We start from the raw sequence: 7,790 nt of genomic DNA on the forward strand, positions 1-7,790 counted from the left end.
AATATTTAGACTAGTGTGAATACGCTTCAGAGCATGTGAAACTGTGAAACAAAGAGCATCTCAGAAGATTAGTAATAGTCTGAGATACAGCGGCTGAGTGACACACACACACACACACACACACACACACACACACACACACACACACACACACACACACACACACACAGCCTCTAATGGGGGCCTTCTTCTTCTTCTGCGCTAAAACATATCCCACTTTCCATTTTTAGCTTTCTGGCCCATGTTTGTGAGCGTTGCCACATTTCGTCAGGACTCTCTACTGTACATCCTGCTGCAAACCTTCCCAACCTCTTTGACTCCTCTTCATCTTCTCTCTTCTTTCCCTTCTATCTGTAATTGCTTGCCTCTGTGTCTTCTTCTTGCCTTTCCTTTCCCTCCTTCGCTCCGCTAGCAGCCTTGGCCTCCAGCTGCAGACACTTAAAGCAGACACAGCACACCAGCCCACATCAAGGCTACATTATTGGCACACGTGTGTGCATGTGTGTGTGTGTGTGTGTGTGTGTGTGTGTGTGTGTGTGTGTGTGTGTGTGTGTGTGTGTGTGTGTGTGTGTGTGTGTGTGTGTGTGTGTCTGCAGCAGTCGTTATGGTGGGGCCACACTTGGTGCAAGCGGCCTACTGCGATTTGCTGCAGGCTCCCATACGTGTTCCTGTCACAGCCCACTTCACTTTGGCCTAAATGGCAAATGTCCCGTGTTCACTTTACCAGCGATGGTTAAAGCGATTTAGGCCGTTTTAAAACAAAATAAGTAGCAGTTAAATCTAGCACTCGCGCTCTCTCATTACTGTGCAATGAAAGGAGAAGTGGACGATGAGGTTGTTGATAAGAGGATATACTCTGAATGACAGCTCAGCGTGCTTTATGATATGCTAACGTGCTGGATAGAAACACACACACACACACACACACAAACACACACACACACACACACACACACACACACACACACACACACACACACACACACACACACACACACACACACACATACACACACCCAGAGCAGTGTGAGTGAAGCAGGGAAACAGCAAAGGGGTGGGGACGCCTGCGTGGCCTGGGACCGATCTGATTGGACGACAAAGCATCATTCACACATAAAGATTTACAACAGTGGGAAATATAGAATGTTGCACTGCGTGTATGTGTGTGTGGGTGTATGCGAGCGCATGTTTTCCCCTTACGCTCGCATGTGAACGAGGGTTCCTTTAAACGCTTCCATCTCACTCTGGATCGGACTGTTGTCAGACCCAGCGTTTGACCCAGGACCCGCACGTGTGTGTGAGCGGGCGTGTGCGTGTCCTTTGCGTCGGTGTGAATTACATGCAGATTAGCGCAGGGGTTGGGGTTAGGCATTGAGCTGCGATGGCTGAGATTAAGCTTGGAGGCGAGGAGACACAGATAGAGGCGCGGACGCGTGCGCATGCCTGGCCGCGAGAGCCTCACCCGTTTAACGCATTCCACTATCTGGCGCCCACGCACTTAACTCGCCATGTGACCCACAGTCAATGACAGGAAATAAGTCGATGTCGAATCCTGCTGCTCGCGGCCCAGATCCTCTTCTGCTTCCAGTCAAAGGCTCCGCTTTGTGTGCACAAAGCTAACACACCCACAGCACGGGGGCCGAGTGTGGTTCTATAGGAGCCCATGTGTGTGTGTGTGTGTGTGTGTGTGTGTGTGTGCATCATGAGTAACTACTGCCTTAATTCAAGACAAACCGAACAGTTATTTGCATATGTAAATACACACAACAGCGTCCAGTCGCTGCAGCGCATGTGACGCGGTATCAGTCAATGGCAGGTGTAGCGCTGATAGCAACTTTCCTCAACAGTTGTGTTTGCATAGTTGACACCCATATACACACAGTTGCGTGTTATCTTGTTTCCTGTTCTCCAGGCGAGAGCTCCCCGGAGGGATCAGGAATCAAACATTCCTACTTTCAGCGTTGCCTGTTCCTTCAACAACAACGAAAAAAGAGGAAGACAGCAAACTTTAAGCAGTGGCTGCTGCAGAAACAGCGTGTTTACTGAGGGGAGAAGTGAACGTCCACCTTATTCCACTGCAGGAATGGCTCTTTAATTAACCCCCCACACACACACACATCTATGCACAGTAGGTGTTTACCTCTGCTTGCCACAGCCTAAACTGGCGTGCGTGAGCATTGAATGGACACAGGCGGCTTCTATGTTCCACTAAACTGCTGGCTGTTAAACCAGGCCGTGATCCCAGGCTCAAAGTCGGTCCTCCCTTCGCTTCACACGGTCGTAAAAGCAGCACGGGGGGGGGGGGGGGGGCAGCGCTTGCACCATCCAGGGTATATATTAACCTTATGTGACCGGCTCGATAACAGCCTCAGGTAACCTGAGGGAGGACGGTGACATTCGGCCGCCTAATGTCAGACAGACGAGTCCCCGAAAGCAGCCTCATCAACACACCTGAACGCACACAGGCCTCACACAAAGAACATTCACACACCTTCGCTCAGACCACATCATTTCCTCCCCTTCCGGTCACCGAAGGTGCTTATGTTTACCATCGCTCGTGGCTGCTCGTTTATTAGGTCCTCGCCATTTAGCGAGATCTAATTCTCGACATTAACATCTGGCTGCGTCTCCATCCCGTCCCTTCACACGTGCACTGTGAAAGAGACACGGGTATGGATCGGGGTGGTGAAGCCGCTGAATGGGACCTATCACACCCCAGCTATCTTAAACAGAGGCATTCCTTTGTCTGCATGCATTAAGGTGGAATGGCCGTAACCACCCACAGTGCGTGGTGATGTAATCGGCACAAGGTGTGAAGTAAAACAAGCCGCGGTGACCTGTGTTTGTTTGAGTGTGCGCCTGTTGGTTTTCTGAAGGGGAATAAAGAGCGCGTTGTCAAAGAGAGAACGTCTTAAACCGCAGGGGTCCGAGTCAGCAGCTCCTGCACCTTTAAATGAAACGCTGAGGCAGTAGTTTGCCCTGAACGATCAGTGAAATCCTGAGGACGTGTGAACGGCTTTAAAATGCATAATGCGGCAACTAACAGGTTGAGCAGTTCATCGCTCCAGGTCCTCCCCCCCGGTGGTAGCGCCCGCGGCATTACTGTCATGCACCGCAGGGTGTTTTCTGTTCATTACGTGCACGGGGACGCGCGCCGAACTCCAAAGAATGCCTCCGCCTGTGCAGAAACTATAAACAGGAGCGGCGCGAGGCCCGCGGAAGCCTCTAATCGAAGGCAGCGCGGAAAACAATCATCACGGCGCTAATTAGAGCCCACCTGGAGGAAACACAACAGCCAGACCCTGTGAGCGAGCAGCTCGGGCCTCATCCTCCCACGGCAGGTTCATGCAGAATCTCCAACCGCCGGCGTGATTACAGGCGAGGCATGATGGCTCCCATGTGGAACAGCAGTCATCACGTATGCGAGCGGGACGGCGGCGGCGTGACTGAAGCTCCAATTGGAGCCGCCTCGGCAGGAAGATGAAACGGAGTTGATTCCTTTACTGCCGTAGTAAAATTATAAAAGCCTCTCTCACATCGCTGATATTGTTGCCTGCTCAAACATCTGATTGCGCACAGAGGCCGCATCAAAAGGTTTCCGCTAAAAGACTGCTTATTCGTGATGCAAATGTCATAAAGTGGGAAGTGCGCTAACAAACATACACATGTGAGCGCAGTCGGAGTCACATGCTGCACAGTGAGACACTGTCTCGCAGCCTTCCTTTGTGCAGTAAAGCTGCTGAGTTCATTCACTTCACAGTCCCTGAATGACTAAGCGCAACGCAGCAAGCGCGTCGCTAACCGTGCAGACGCGGGCCTGGAAGTAATCCTGCTGATGCGCCCTTTACCCAGCGATCCATCGCCTTGAAGGCCAGCACAAAGGAAATCTGTCAAATATTACTTATGTCCGCTCCGAGCTTGTTTTTCCGGTGCCTGCAGTTCATTTTTTGCAGAATGTGAGGAGCAGCTGTCACTTTAGCACATGAATGGAGCCATTTTAGTGGCGCAGGGGCATCAGGCTGGATCAGCGACAGAGGAGGGACAGCTGGGCCGGGGGGGGGGGTGGGGGGACAATAGCACTCTCAGTTAATCATTAATACTCCTAATGAACAGCAGCCAGGCACCAGAGGTTCACTCGCCCGGCGCTGGCCAGAATATTCCGGCCTCGACAGCTCCAGTCGGTCGTCTGACCCCGAACTGACACGTCTTGATTGGGGCTTTAAAAGGGCCACAGGGGGTGAACTGTCTGTTGGATGAAGGAGTCTGTTGTAGGTTATAGGACATGTTCTGTGTTGCCCCATTAATTAAGTTAAAAATAGCACATTAAGATGTGTAAAATCAAGCTAGCATAATAATATAATCATAATAATATATTAATATATTGGGACAACAAAGCAATTGAGAACATTCAGTGGATTGAATTAACGTTAAATAGATGATCTTTGCTCCGCTTTCAGGGACTAAAATTGACATCCAGGCAAATTCTGTGTCTTAGTTTAGAGGTGGTTCCAGCTCAGTTAAGTTTTTGTAAATCAATCCATACCTTGGCCTTTGTATTTCTGATCTTGTGCACATTGAATAGGCAAGATATGACTTGTTGTGTAGCTTCAGAACAGCTCTGGGCAGATCCGGGCTTGATGATTCATGTGTTTATGAGACAGTAAGCTAATGACCTGCCAGCTCTGGTTTAATATTATTTGGGAAGTAGCTCGTATTTATTCTCCAAACATGAGTTATAAAAGCTCAGACTCTCATCCGGAGGTAAACCGGCTTGTGCAGGGGAGCAGATGTCGGTCTGAGTTCAATCTCTGTTTATATTTTGGTGGATGTGGTTGGATGAGTGCGACTCGTTTGTGAACACATGAATTTGTATGTACTGTGTGTCTGCACGTGGCCGTGTGTGTGTGTGTGTGTGTGTGTGTGTGTGTGTGTGTGTGTGTGTGTGTGTGTGTGTCCAGAGCCGGCCCTCCCCATCGGTGAAGGTGGCAGGTGTTCCTGTGTCCCCTGAAAGAGGAGGATTTCATGTCGCCTCCTCAAGTTAGTGGCTCGGTTGCCATGGCGATGCCCCAACAGAAAGAGGCTTGTGTCTGGGGGCCGGTGCCGGGGAGAAGAGCAGGACGAGGGAGAAGGAGAGAAGGGGCTGTGCTTGCGCCGCACACACACACACACACACACACACACACACACACACACACACACACACACACACACACACACACACACACACACACACACACACAGGAGAAGAAAGAGGATGAGAGGAAATCGCATTAAAAACCACAGAACAGGTTCAGTTTGTCTGCGGGTGCCAACGTGACATACGCCTCACTCCGACATGATTCACCTGCACAACTAACTCCCCTGAAACACTGGAGATCGAGCGATGCCTGTAAGTCCTGACAATAGGAGGGAGAACTTAGAAAGGATCCAGTATTACGCATGCTCTCAGATTGCGCTCCGGGCGTGACAGCTGTGTGCCTAAAGACTTCTGCCTATTGTCACTGGACCCCGTGCCTCGTGGAATGGACATCCCCCAGTATTGAGGTGTGACAAGGTAGACAAGCCCACAGTTAATCTCTACCTCCCGCTCACTCTCTGTTGCTATTGGTGTGTGTGTGTGTGTGTGTGTGTGTGTGTGTGTGTGTGTGTGTGTGTGTGTGTGTGTGTGTGTGTGTGTGTGTGCGTAAGGAGATCTGGGAGGGAGTCACCTGTCGCACGTCGGCCCCTCTCATCACCCTTTGGGAGGGTCCTAATTCCCCTCCGGCTCATCAGCAGCCTCCACGCGCGCACACACACACACACACACACACACACACACACACACACACACACACACACACACACACACACACACACACACACACACACACACACACAGGTGTTTTTTCTTTCAGTCAGAGTGAAAGACTGAGGGGGGCTTTTCAGGCAGAGCGTTATGACTCTGACCACCTGCTCCGTCGTGCCTCACATCGTGCAATGACTCACACTGGTCTACGGTTTGCGGCTGATATGAGCTGACCAAGTTAAACACACATTCCTCTAAAAGAAGCAGAAGAGTGAGGACTTCGGGGACTCTGAGGCAGGCGACCGACAGGTGTTTCTCGTTCCCCAGGTTTTCCCATGACGTTTGCTTCTCTTCTCTATAAATAGTTTTCGACTGACCACTCTCTGTTTCAGACCTGGGTTGCACCGGATTCATTATTAAAAAAAGCACACTTCCACATGACGAGGGCTTTCTGAAGAAGAAGAGGAAGTGAATCTGAGACAAGGATAGAAGGCAATGCACAAACACAAGGACTGAGCATTACAGCAGTGTTGAATGTCCTGGAAAAAAGGTAATAAACCACTGGTGCATTGAGCCTCACACACATGATGGAGCGCTGGGGACTAAGAATCACCTGAGAGCAGGCATGAAGTATGCGAAACCCAAAATACACGTGACCAGTAGCATCATCTGTAAATAAATGATTAAAGCAATCTTTAAAATAATCTTCAAGAGAACTGGTTAAACGGATTTGAAGGTCTGGGTTCAGTTTGGTGAAATGGTGTCATATCAGGAAATGAAGCAGCACTTTCCTAACAGTGTTTGCTCTGCTTCCTCCCTGTTTCTGATTCCCTGTGTGGCTTCTCTTAATCCTGACCAATGAGAGGCTCAGCAGCTAAACACCTCATCCCACAACAGCAGCATCTGGGCTCGGCATCGGACCCGTCCTCGTCCGAAGCATCGTAACAGTCTTTCTAGTGAGCCTGATAGGAACCAGCTCAAATGTTGGCTGAAAAAGACAAATTGTTCCTAATCAAGATATAATGTGATTCAAAGGAGTGGCTTAGCTGAGCAGCATTCCTCCACACAGTGGGTGCCAGCAGCAGATCCTGAGCTGAAATGCCAGTCGGGATGACTGGATGTGCAGCAACATGTGTCAGCGTCAGGTTTATAGAAGGTCACCGTGACAAAACAACAAGCATTCACATCTCAAATATGGAACATTTTGGTAGATTTTACATGATAAGAGTGGAAAATGCATCATGTAAGAGGAATTACAGATGAATTTTATAAATTACCAAAATCCATTACGGCCCACCAAAATAAAAGCACCACATAAACAAGAGCATGATCTTGTGGAATGATGTAAAATGTTTGAGCTCGTGCACATTTGCTTGGGCGGTGGCTGCAGGGTGCTTCAGTTCCAAGAACTGCAGAAAAGCACATGATAAAACTATGATAAATCATTTAATGAAATTGTGACCAAGCTGTTCCTTGAAAATTACAGTACGTCCAGAAGTGGATCATTCTTCTACTGTGTTTAATTTCTGAAATGATTCACCTATGCACACACACACACACACACACACACACACACACACTTGGGTTATGTCTCATATATTGACTCAGTGACTGTTGCTGGAGATTATATAAATCACTGCTCCGTGTGTGTGTGTGTTTGTGTGAATGCTTGTGGCGTCGTCGCTCTCATCCAGTCTAATTGGTTTGTTTCCAACCCAAGCATGCAGGCTAATGTTTTCAAAACCGGGTGATGCCTCTCACAGCAGATTTCACAGGCACAATGATGATGAAGAATGTAAATGCACACGTTTACAGTAATTGGTCTGGGTCACATTGTCTGCATTGTGCTCTTTGTGATGCAAATGGTTTAAATGGGCTCGAAGCTGGGAGTATATGACCAATGTCTGCCCTTATGTCATTATCTGCCTTTGTTGCTGCTTTTCATCCGTGGAGTCCACAAGAAGGGAAGGCTGTAAAGCCTCTCACCAGGTGAAGGCCCGTCCTT

This window comes from Betta splendens, chromosome 11 (assembly GCF_900634795.4).
Source record: "Betta splendens chromosome 11, fBetSpl5.4, whole genome shotgun sequence".
Lineage (NCBI taxonomy): Eukaryota > Metazoa > Chordata > Actinopteri > Anabantiformes > Osphronemidae > Betta > Betta splendens.